This window comes from Sturnus vulgaris, chromosome 4, assembly GCF_052056855.1.
Source record: "Sturnus vulgaris isolate bStuVul1 chromosome 4, bStuVul1.hap1, whole genome shotgun sequence".
NCBI classification, from domain to species: domain Eukaryota; kingdom Metazoa; phylum Chordata; class Aves; order Passeriformes; family Sturnidae; genus Sturnus; species Sturnus vulgaris.
This window is the reverse complement of record NC_142246.1, coordinates 51,604,034-51,617,630: the sequence shown is the minus strand read 5'-3', so window position 1 is coordinate 51,617,630 and position 13,597 is coordinate 51,604,034.

Genomic DNA, 13,597 nt, shown 5'->3' with positions numbered 1-13,597 from the left:
CTTTGAGGCTGGATACCTAATAATTGCTGCATAGAATAGGGATCTAAATTTACTGCAGTTTCCTTGTGTGCTGTTGTCACATTCCATCAAAAGTCATGACTACTCATAGGAAAACTGCAAAATGTCTTTTATACTGCACGGGCTATCAGTGTATTGAGAGATAATTTTGGGAAAGCTAAAGCCTGAGAAGAAACACAACATAAAAGCTGGGCCACATGTTGGGGAAACCTGCCTAGTATTCAGAGGTCTTTCCAGGGTTTTCCCAGTTATCATGCAGTCAATATTTACATTGCTATTAGAAGAATCCCTTTGTAGACTCCTTCAGCTTTTCAGTGTAGTGAAACTCTGGTGGGTAGGTGAGGGGCTTTTTCATTTTGAGAGTGTGTGAATGTGCATGCCTGATGAAATAAATTTGGCATGCCAGTTCTAGGGTGCCTATTCATTAGTGTCCTCCTGCTGTTCACATTTTATTAATGAAGCAAACCATCACCCCCCTACCAGCAAACACTTAATTCCTTCCCAGAATCCATCTGCTTTCCATGGTCCTTTGAAACCAGCTTTTTATGGAATCAGCTTTAACAAAGACTTACTGTCATGGGTCAATTAAATACCAAATATTGATATTTCACAGCTACAGCTCCTTTAAAGTGTCTCTTAGCTGTGATTAATTCTAAGATGATTTCTGGGGAGGGTTGGAAAAACCAAGTTCCTAGTTTAAAAGAAATTTTTTCTTAGAGGAGATCATGGAATAAAGGTGGAGTATGAACCCAAAATGTGCAAATTGAGAGTATGACTGTGGAACTCTCACTTAGTCAGGCTCTTCTTAGACAGGTAATCACACTGGCTGCTTATTATGGGGTGCATGATAATATAAAGATAGTTTTTAACTCTCATGATGAATGTTTCAAACTTATTCAGAGAATGCACATACCCATCTAAGATTTTATGATTTGCTACAAACTTAATAATGCTTATACACATACAATTACTTAAGGTGCAATAGAGAATAAGAATATTACAATAGTGTTTTGAGAATATCCATGACCCTTTCAAGTACTGAAATAAATTGTATTTATCATCAGTTTCTTTTCCAATGACATTCTATTACGTCAACTATAAAAATAAATATTTAAAAAACTTTCTGTATCTCCAGTTGTAAGTAAAGTTTTAGACAAATTTAATATTTACTTTTTGTATCTTCAGTTGACTGGTTTAAAAATCACTTTTTATGTCTTCAGTATTATGAGTGTATAAAAATATATTCTAAGCCTTTATTAAATATTAAAAAGTGTCACTTATATGACCTCCCTACTTCTAGAGGTCATTTTTATACTTCAAGTTGGTGTCGCTACTGAGTTAATAATAACTTTAATATATAGAGGGGCATCACTGAAGAACTGGTAGCAGAAAGTCTAACAGAATGGATGTGGTGGGACCTAAAAACCAGTAGGGCTTGCATTTCATTTGTGCTGAATGCCCAACTTTATCTTCCAGCTCAACATCTGCTGCTGAAGTTTAGGGAATACATAAAATGATTTGCAATTCACCTCTAACTTTTTATATAAATTACTGATTCAACACTGACATTCAGTTTATCGCTCTCCTGTGTTTGCACTGTCTGGGATTTTTTTAAGTTAGGACAACTCAATCCACAGCACTTTACATAGAGGGTAATAAATTGTGGACTGTATCTAAACTGAAATGAGGTGACCCATAACTAAAGAGAAAAAATTACTGTGTTCAGTAGTACTGCATGTGTGTAACTAATGCTTGGATGGAAACTGCTTCATGTTCCTGCTTGATCTGAGACTCGTGGCATTTGAGATCCATGAAACACTTACATAGTGCAGATGTGACTCACAGCTCTTGATAAAGGGTGAAGATATTTGAGTGGTGGGGTTGAGTGTACAATTATGTTATTGCCAGTGAATTAGGCAAAACTCTCTTAGTTGATGTGTTTTTATCTGGACCAGACAGTGGTGGAGATTTGGGGAATTGCTCTGGGGCTTGTTTCCATGGTCATTTCTGATAGCTGCCTCACAAACCATAGTGGATGTCTGCCTCTCTCAGCAAGGAACTGCAGTTTGGAAATCCTGAGCATGAAAAAAACCCCATGATTTTTCTATCTGGAGGTAATTCTGTCAGAAAAGATGAATATTTCTCAATTGGATAGAAGGGGAGATGGTAATTTCTTCTGGTTTTATTGTAAGAAACTATACGTGACCTATCAATTTTATGCATTAAATTGCATGTTATAAGTTATACATGCACACGCACATACCTATATGTTTTTGTAAATAAGAAACATAGGACTCTCTTTTTTTTTTTTTATCAGTCAGGATTCTGCTTGTAGTAAAAACAGACTGTGTCTTTGAGCCATTTAGTGGAATGACAGGGAAGCATTTTTCAAGTGGGCTTTTCTTTGCTGGCATATGGCTAGACACTCTTTTTGTTACCTTGTCTAATTCTGTAAAGCTATTGCTGGAATGTTACAAAGGAGAATGTCGAGACTCCATAAACAGTATTGTGCCATATACTGTCTCGGTCTAGGTAATTCTTGTGTTTGTCTAAGTCATTAAATTTAAAAATGTTTAGGAACAGAATATGAGCAATGACCCCTGGTACAAATATTTATATTCTGGTGTTACGTTCTATAAATGCCGGGGTTTGTAAGTAGCAAATATACAACCAATATCTTGAGGTAAACTGGAGAATTTATCACTATGGGAAAAAAATTTAATTTCCATAAACATTTACATACAAATCCTGCATATAGATAGGGAAATAATGGATAGACTTAAGTAAAGGAAATATAGGATTTAGAAATAGAGGGAGATGTTTTGATATGTGCCTAATGACTAACATAAACACATTTCACTGTACTTTAAGTAGTCCCTGCGTTTTAATCTACTTTTTTCTGTATTATGAAGGTATAACAATGTACCAGGCTTCACATTATAATAACAAGAATGAGGATTGGTCATAGTTTGGATCCAATGACCATGCAAGCCAGAAACCTAGATTTCTTTTTCTGCTCCTACAATTTTTTTATTCAACACTTCTCTAAGAATATGCTGCTGCTTAAAACAGCCTAGTCCGGGTAAAACTTCAATGCTCAGCTGCACCATATGTCCATAATTTATTTCAAAACCAAGTATGTTTATTAATCAGCTGCTAGCTAATAAAATCTAAAAGAAGAAATTTCCAGTTTCCCATGCACTATGCTGTACTGAAATAAAAAGAAATCTGAACATTTTGCTTGTGTGAAAAAGCTGTTTTTAAGCAGTGAGTTATGTCTCTTTAATGTCACATATTTCAATTTAGTAAGGAAAATATTTACTTTTAAGAATAGGAGACAATATGCTGGAATAGGAAATAGCAAACATCATCAATACCTGGAGGTGACTGTTGCAACATTAATCATAACAATGGCATTCTCAAAATTATATGTTCATTGTGCTGCAAGCTGCATATAGCATAGTCCTCTCAATAAATTTATTCAGAACCTCATATTCCTTCAAACATTTTTTTATGTTAACAGTCTATATTTTTTGACCAGTTGCATTGATTCAATTTAGTGGTGAAATACTCGAACATTTTAGCTTCTAAGTTCTGGTTCATCCTCCAACTGGGAGTAAATGAACCTAAAAAATTTCCGAATGAAGTAACCAAAACCTGTGGCCTTACTGTTAGTCTTTGGCTAGTGCCACCATGTTGTCTTTTGAGATACTGCAAGTTTTCCCGAGGTTCCCATCTCTCTTTTGAGAAGACCCTTCTGTAAACTTATGAGAATGAATGTGATATTCATTCCACAGGTATTTTACAGAGAGCTTTCAGGCAGATAGTAATTTGTGTGATGACTTGTGTGTTGCAGCTGAATAGACTAAACATTTATTTCTCCTTGTGCTGCTAAAGTATGAAAATAATCTTTTTTAAAAAGCCCAAAAACAAATAGATTTTTATTGTTCAAATCACAGTAAGGCTGCTTACTTTATAACAAAGTGCTCTACAAAAACTGTAACTTCAAATGTAAACGCAACTCTCAGTGCCCCTGCCACATCCACAAACAAGCCACCTAATCATCAACCTGAAATTACATTTTAACCATAGCAACCTGAACACTTACCCTCTGAAATGCTTCATTAATGAAAATACTGGGAGAATTCTTTGCATCTAGAAGATTAGAGTAATTTAGAAACATTTAGTATTTAATTTTCAAGCTTTTAACCTCTAGGGCATTATTCATTTTGGCCATCACACCTTCTAGGGCATCATTCAGCTTTTTTTATTTTTGTTTTTATTCCATATGTTTCTGCATTGATTTTAATTTGCTTTTTAAATCTCTGGGCAGAACCTAAGTCTAAACAATTTTTAAGGGATTCTTTTAAATGTTCTATGCCTTGGGTAATTCGGTTATTTGTGAGGTTTATATATATATATAACTACATGAAGTAGAAATCTAAAATAAAATAAAATACAACCATATAAAATGAAAAACAAAATGAATAAAATGAAAGACAAAATGTTATTTTCATTTCAGTACTTACTAGTCTTCCTTGCTAAAGAAAAAGACTAACTCTAGATTCTTCTCTTTTGCCTTCCTACATGCACATGTTTAATGGCTTGCTAGAAAACTGGGGCCTCACACTCAAGATGATATGGCAAGAGCCCAGATTTAGTAGTGCAAAGCATTTGGCAGCAGTACCAGTTTTATCATCTCCCACATCCCATGATCTGTCCTTATCTCTTGCATCAGCAGCATACCATTTAAAAACAAGAAAAAATAATCTGCTGTCCTCTCTTCCTCCAAATCCTCAAAGCAGTAAGTAACACAACAGTTCAGCTTAGTTACTGGAAGGGAAATATTTGACAACATTTGCAGATGATTCTGCTGTCTTGTGAAGAAGGTAATATCATCAGATCAGAATCACAGAATCATTTCAGTTGGAAAAGCCTTCTAAGATCATAGTCCACCAGTAAACCGTGTCTGTAAGTGCCACATCTGCATGACTTTTAAATACCTCCAGGGATGGTGACTCATCTGCTTCCCCAGGCAGCCTGTATTTGAAAATGAAAATAAGAAAGGTGTATTAGGTATTAGAGAAAGGTGAATCAGCTGTTGAGAGAATCAGAAGTCAGGTCATAGATTCCACTGTTGTTCTATTTGTGATCAAGGCTCTGTGCTTGGGAATGATGGTAATTTGGCCTATTTTATCTGTTTTATGTTGCAACTTCTGCTTCTCATGATTCTGAAAGCAACCCCATTGCTCACAAAAGAAAATGAAGCAAGAATGAAATTGCATAGGCATTTTTCTCTGCAGTGCATAAAGCTGTACATTATGCTGGTGTTACACAAATACCTGCACATGACTGGAGAAGCTAGCAGACTGTGGTGTGTACAAAAATACAAAAGTGAAAACCTTTCCTAGCTGAGTGGCAGTGCAGAAGCTTTTACACAGCTCAGGAAGAAACTCAAAGCTTTTGTTGAAAAATATCCAATTTCATGATAAAGCTTTTATTGCATTCTTATACATGGCTTATTCATGGAGCACTCTCCAAAGCCAAAATAAGTATCCCAGCAAACATTTTTAGAATCTGACAATTGTGTAGATATGTATAATATTAAAAAGTAAAAGATTAGTCCAGTTTAATGCTGGCCGCAATAAGATACACTTAAACTAAATACACCTTTGAAACATGACCATTTCCTGTTGCCAGAGGTGTTCTTTCTCTTAAGTTTTAAATTATACTTTTATCACAAAAACATTTAAAATACTTGATATGAAGATATATTAAAAGAGTTATACACGTGTCAATGGTTCTCCTCAGTTTGCTAAATTTACTACTTGTTAGAGGGAATGATGATAAATACGATGTATAACACTTAATAATTTCTGAGAGAGGACATGATTTTAACTTCACTGTCTTTTATTCTAAGAAACTGCTCATTAGTTGTAGCAGTAGAGCTTTGAAAGCTTTATGCATTATAAAAAACAGAAAATATTAGCTGCTGTCCAGACTCATAATAGTGCCTGACATAACAAAAATATAGGTCATAACGCTGCAAAAACCAGTACCCATCAACTCAACAGGAAAAACACAGATGCAACAGCTCATTATTGATTCATTATCTCCCAAATCTGTAGTTAATTTGCACTGCATAAGAATAATTCAAGTATGAACCCTGGAGATTACCATAATTTAAATGTGCGAGAAAAATGCCCAGTTTCCTAAGGAAATCTTGATTCTGATAAACAGAAAAATTGTATCCTAAGTCTCAGTTTGTCTTCTTACCTGTGCTATCATACACATATCCAAACTCAACTCTGGCGAACAGCACGGAGTTTAGCTGGTGCAAATGAGGGGCAAACATTACCTGATGCACTAAATCACAAAAACATTGGCTTTCAGATTCACCCAAGGCTGATGTGTGTTTCATTCCTGGCCAGTGTGACATTGCACGTATCTTTGCATGCCAAGTTGCATCAGGCTGCCATGAAGAGCAAACAAGTGAAATAACAAGTCCCCCTGGTATGCTGTGGTATAAAATCTGTGAACCCAGATACTCCTAGCTCTGCACATAGTTCAGAGTTAAAGGGGCAAAACTTTCCCTGCTGGAACCTGGTCTGCTTAAGACAGGTCCTCAGGGAAAATACCAGGAGCTTGCTTGTACTGGGATACAGGAACTAACAATCAGCAGCAAACCGTTGGAAATTCCTGGCCGCTTCTTTTTGCAAGGGACCAAGGCCCCTTTCCCAACAGTTTAGCTGTGTGAAATGGTACTCCTCTGGGAGTAACTGCACTGGCTTTGAGACTGGAGGGGGACGAACTCTAAGGTAATGTTTCTAAACTCTAGGAAAACGTGGAGGGGAAAAAGAGCATGTAGCACTTACCTTCTCCAGTGTAATTCCAGGATACAAGAAGAATAGTGGGTACATTCTTTTCCATAAGACAGTAATTTTTTGAGATAAGGACATTTTTCCATCTATTTTGTCATCGATTAGTCTCTAAGTTGTCCCAAAGTAAAGCGTAAGGGCTGGCAGACTCAGCCCTCTTGATGGTGCCAGCAGAAATACTGTACCTGTGCATTATCTTTTCCTTCAGAGAAAAACATGAGAAACCCAGAGAGGCCAGAACTAGACTCAGGAATGTCCTTGGAGGAGGGATTGACATCCTTTGTGTTGTGGGGGTGTTATTTTTATCATTATTAAAGTCCTGATTCAGAATGGTAGGGCAAACCTTTCCATCACTTTCAACCCAAGAGGATACCTGATTTTGTAGTGAATTACCTCAACAAGAATACTGCTCTGAAGTGCTGGAGAGCATCTGCTGCTTCTTTGTATTCCCAGATGGAATAATAGCTAATACCCAAAGTAATGTTTCTGATGAAGTGTCTGGAAGTTCAGCAGTGAGCTGCAGTTTAACCTTCAGATTTTGTGTAGTCTGTGTGACTCTCCTTTAATAAATATTTAATATACATAGCACACTCATAGAGTTTTGGTAAGCAAGTCTACAGCCTCTCCCGACATAGCCAAGGTTTTACTACAGAAAGGGGGAGATGTGAGAATATGTCAGTATTAGAAGTGCATTATATTTAAACCTTCTGGATTGTGTCCGTGGACAATGAGCTCCAGGATTCTCATTGTAAATATAACATACTCTGTTTGTCTGAGCTTTCTAATAGCTGAGAGTACAAGTGATTTCAGTTACAATGTAAGGAAGATAAAAGCTGTACCTCACAGGTCATTCTATACCTCTGCATACTGGATTTAAGAAAAAAAAGCCAGGCTCTAAAATAAATTATTCTGAATTGTCCTTGACAATTGTCAAAGACTAATTATTCTGCTAATGTTGTGTGACTTACTCAAAGGCTATTTTTACCATGAAATTTTCCTCACGATAAGAGTGCTTCATTCTGCTTCAGTAGTTAGTGATATGTCCTTGAAACACAGATCCTAGGTTTTGAAATTATCAAGGACTTTCTAAAATGCAGCTTACTTTGTAACTGAACTGATTGTCTCTTTCCATCTCACAGCATTCAACAAAAGCAAGTTTTCATAAGCAAATGTAGAAAATAACCACAGTGCCTCAATTTGAATCCATGTTTACTTATAAATACATTAGCATATGTGAAATAATAATATTGTATGGATTTTTAAATATCTAGGTCTTCTGTACATGATATCAGAACACAAATGTTGATTAGTAGATCCAAATATAATTATACTTGATCATGTTGTCCTTTTCTTCTCTTTTTATTTAGTGCCAGAGTTTTGTTCTGAAGGTAGTAGTATGATGTCTCAGTGTCAATAAGCACTCTTTGAATGGTGCAATCAGGCAAAGCTCTGCTGATTTCATGCAAAATATGTTGATTCTCACTGCTGGTAGGCAATTCATAATTTACTTTTCTACTGCAGACATTTTATAAGGTACACAGGACTTCCTGAATGAGAGTGATTATTCATATATTTAGAATAGCGATTAAAAATTCTAGAAACATTTTGGGAGCAATTTCTAAACAGAGACATGGTTTTCTGAGAAAGAACTCTCTCTTGCATTTGCAATACTGCTTATAGTGTTGGGGAAAAGCAGATCCACAGTGCATGTAACAAAAACCTGTTGGCTGTGCTTTAATGTTGGAGGAGGATTCCTAGACAAGCCTCTTCTCCTAATCCTGTTGAACTCCCATGAATTTCCTGAACATATTTTCTGTTACTCTTAAAATCTTATTTCTGTTTCTTTGTGTAAGTAGGGATGGTGAGGGGGAGGGATTTTAGAAGAGTACATAGTTTGCCTCGATCCAATATTTTTTTTAAGCATGAACTCAAGTGGGAAATAATAGTTGATCCAAAAATTCTGAGTCAAAGTAATTTATTTCTTTGGTGCAGTCAGGCAGTATTTTTCTTCGTGTTTGTTTCTTCATACCCATATTCAGTTATGAATAAAAATTTCTAGAACACTGGAAACTGGAGGATAGAAAGAGTATGGTGGATAAAGGTGACACTGGCTTTGCTGATATTATTATTGTGCTAATACAAGATCCCTTGATCAAGGGTTTGCTATGTCCCTTTTGAAGCTGTGCAATAAATCAGCCTCGCTCTGGAGATGTTCAAAAAGGTGTAAGCAAGGATGCTGTACACAATTCTTGGGGGGATATTTACTAACCTCTTCTCTAAAGTCATCAATCATTTCAGCTGGGCCAAACTGACAGTGTCTAGAGGTCACTTGGTTAATAAGACAGAATTAATCCTTTCTACCATTCACACCCTCCAGTCATTAACACCCGTATCAGTCACAAATTCTTATCTTTAGGAAAACACCCTTAAAGGCTTGTACGTCATCATGAAAGTTGAAATTATAAACAGTGGCTTGAAAGTTTGGAATGAAGAAGAGTGACGAATTTCTGTAGCTTACCTTACTTCATTGTAATTGAACCAGTAATTATAGTAATACAACAATATTTTTATTTTAATATATTTACAATGATATACCAAGTTGGAAATGGTGATGTTCAGTGTTGCGTTAAGACTTAACTTTGCTCACATTAGACCTGTTTTGGAAGCCTGAGGATTGTTTTGCAGGAGGCCATGTGTGAATTAAGACATTTAAAGGTGGAAGTTGCAATATGAGTATTGACATATAAAACAGTGGATTTATGGGCCTGAAGTTAAGATAAGCAGTATTGAACCCCTCACATTCTGCAGTTCAGATAAATAGAGCAATTCTTGTGTTATCTGTTGCAGATAAGCAGGTTTCTGAGAAATGTATTGTTGCAATCATCTATACTTGATAGCTTCCAGCTAGATCTGTCCATTTGGCACTGAACCATGTAATGCAGTCTGTGGATCTAGAGGGCATGTGAAACTGAGTCACAGCTCTAAAATCTTTCCCACTTTGTCTTAGCGTGGGTCAGCATTCCTTTCAGCACTGCAGTCTGGTCAAAATGTTCATCTGTTAGTGGGATTACTTAGTTCTGTCAGGGTTAATGTCATTGTTTTTAAAGGCTTGTTTTCTGAGGTACACTGTAGATTAATTTCATGGCTTCTCATACCATCTGATCTTTAAAGGTAATGACTTTCAATTGAACTCTTTACCAAAACTTCTGCAAGGGATTCTCTCTTTTATTATAAGGACGACCCTAAAATTCTCACAAAACTGTAGCTTTGATTTTCTTACCAATAATATTCTGTAAGCTAGTATCTGCTCTACCCTCTCAAAAAGGTACATTTTGTTCCTGTACATCCTCTTATGCCTGGAAAAAGTGGAAAACCTATATTTCAAATACAAGGAGTTCTTTACATCGGTCTTCACGTCCTGAGCAGCCTAGAAAGACATGGCATGAAGTTTCTTTCCATTTCCTAAAAAAGCAAACACCTGTACTTGAGATCAAAGATTTGGGGTGTATCTATGCTTCCTTTGCGAATGCCAAAAGCACTAGATATATAGTTAAAACTGGCCCTAGTAAAAGTGAAAGCGTTATACTAAAAGCTCAGTTCTAACTTGCTTCTGTCCAACTGGCAATCCATTTAGATGGGTGGAAAGACTGTGACTGACTTAATTAGGAAACTTTAAAAGTGAACCATTATTTAATCACACTATCCTAGAAAGAAAAAAAGAAAAGCAAAAAAATAAATAAGGGAATATGTTAAAAATATTCTTAAAGGTGATGTAAAAGGTTTATCACCGAGGTGAGGAAGATTTAAAATTTTTAGCATTTATGTTGTTTATTTTTTAATTTCCAATCAACTTCAGTCTTCAAGAATTTCTTATGATAAAAATCCAGCCATAGATCTCCAAAATAAGTTTTGATTTGCTGTTGTGTTCACATTGACTAGCTTCAAGTTTTATTGTATATTATCCAAAATATAATTCTGGTTGAGGAGTGGAAATAGTTATAAACCTGTCTTTGTGTAGCACATAAATCACCATCTTCCTTTCCAGTGGATGGGGGCACATCTGAGGATGGATAGTCACCAATATCAATAAACTATTTGCTGCAATAGGTGTGTGGAAAGCATAGCCATTTCTAAACAGTAATTTAGCTTTCCTTCCTTAATCCACACAAGACTAAAGAGAGTCCTTCTGTCTTACTGAGGTAGCTGATAAGGATGCAAACTGTGAGTAAGATTGATGAAATTTCCTATTTGTCTTCTCTTCCAAGAGCTGCTTCTTATTTGTTGTAGTGAACCTGGATATAAAGAAGCTATGTGAAGTGTGCTGAGGGTGCTGAGGAAAGATGGTCAGACAGTTGGGATGATCAATAATGTTTGTGTTTGCAACAGAGGTGTGCATTTCTTAATTAGAGCCTAAACATTGCAGATTAATTGTGGAGATTAATTCACCAAAAAAGAGATTCCTGTACAGATCTGGAAGTTCAGCTCTTAAATGTCACATTATCACCAGGTCTCCATTTCCCCAAATGCAAATAAGGAGTATCTGAAACCAAAACCAGAAAAGCATCTAGAAGGACTATAAATTGCTGTCAGTACTGGCATCTACCCAGAGGAAGCCATTGTACCTTCCCTTTTCAATAGCATGTTTCAATTCATACTCAGACCTATTATAAAGGAAAGAAAAAAATAGTTAAAGAAGTACAAACTGTAGATGTTTATATATATATATACAAAAGGATAAAGATGATGTTATTTTAATTACCTAAATTGAGAAAAAAATTGTCTGTTATCAGTTTTACTAATAGAAATTAATTGAAGGAAATGAATCCACAGTTGTCTGGAAGAGAACATTTTTCATCTGAATAAACATTTCCTACATATGATGCAAGAGGGAATACAGTTTGATTCCCAGATAGAATAAAACATCTTTAGGGATTTAGTAATCTCTTTACTGCAGAATTAAGGACGCCCTGTTGATAGAGGTTCAAAGAAAATCTCAGGACTGGTGATACTCATGCAACTTTGTTCTAAGTTTGCTACATATCCTTTTACTGTGTTTCTTCTCCCCTTTGAAGCCTTGGTCTTGTCTTTTACTTTCAGTTTTGCAGCCTTTAGTAGAAAAAGTTCCCCAGACTTGGTGGATAAACAATACCCTCATTCAATATAGATGTTAGAACTGGTTTTAATAATCTTTAGTGATTGGCCTGCAAACCAATAGAAATCCTGGTAATTATCCTGATTTCTCTCTCCTCTTCCCTACTGTAGCCGTGGAAAGGGGTTTTAACCCTTTAAGTGTGGCAGAAATAAGATGCACAGCAACATGGTCGTCTTTCATGACAGGAAGAAAGAGACAAGTTTATTCAGAAACACACGTGGTTTTATAGCATGACTCGCAATTCCAAGAGTAGAAAAAAGATGATTGGTTCAGAGAGAAGACACCCCATTCCCAGGGCCTGGTCACACACCACAAGAGGTGTTCTATCTTGTTATTAATTCCTTTTTATTTTGACCAAATTATCACCCTGGGAGAAATTCTCCCTAGCCTTGAGCTGGACCAGCTTATCGGCTGGGAACAGAGCTGAAAAGCTCCAGCCTGGAATATTTCTCAGGCTGTAATTTTCTTACTTTCTCAATATGTGTCCCACACCCTACCACTCCTTGAACCATACTTTGTGAAATGTGAAAATGTGTTGAACTTTCCTGTGCTACCTTAGTCTGTCTCACTTAAATATGTTATTCAGAAACAAGGGCGTACACTAAGGTTTCACTCTTACAGCTTTGAACTGTTGTCAAGTCACACAGCTGGAATACCCAATTTGTACAAAACAAAGTCGTAGTTGCAGTAGGACCTACAGAAAATAATGGGCCAATGTCCCTCACGAAAAGTAAACCTGAATCTACCCTTTTGAAATAATTTAAAGTTTTGCAATTATTTAAGAAAAACATGGTTGAGGTTGTGTGTGAATTGCTTGGAACAGTAACTGTAACTGTACAGTATTGGTAACTGGTAATCTTTCCCCCTTCCTCACAGCATTATGATTATTTCTGTGTCTGGTTTTGATTTTTTGCTCCATTTTTAATGCAGCGAGAGCATTACATTTCAGTCAATTACAAGAATATGTATTTTGTTTCCTTCTAATGGTTTCTCATATCTTTCCAATGCACAGTAGCCATATGATATCTCTTAATTGCTCGAGGTCATAGGCATAAAATACCAAGACAGACAGGCAGAACTTTACATTAAAAATCTGAATTGCACACGTCCACATGAAACAGCCTAGAAAAGGCAGATCTTATTTCTAAGATGCATCAGAGTTGTCCTCTACTTCTCCTTTGTTCTGTTAAGACTTTTATATGTTGATAATGCAGAGATGTTGAAAAAAACAGGAAGAGATCAAATAATTTCATAGTCACAATTCACCATTTCTTTCAAACTTTCATATTCTGCAGATGTAAAAATGGGTTTAACTCCTGTTTTACATATGAGGTCATGTTTAATCTTCAGTGAAATGAATAAGAAGCATCATTTAGTTTCAACACACATTGGATCAGATTATCAGATATTTGACACATGACATTCAAAATGGCATATATGTGATTGCATGCTAGAATAAAATTATGAAAATTATCATACATTCTGCCAGAAACACCAAGAAAACAAAAATATGAAAGTAGCAGACATGCTTTTGTAATGCATATTCAAT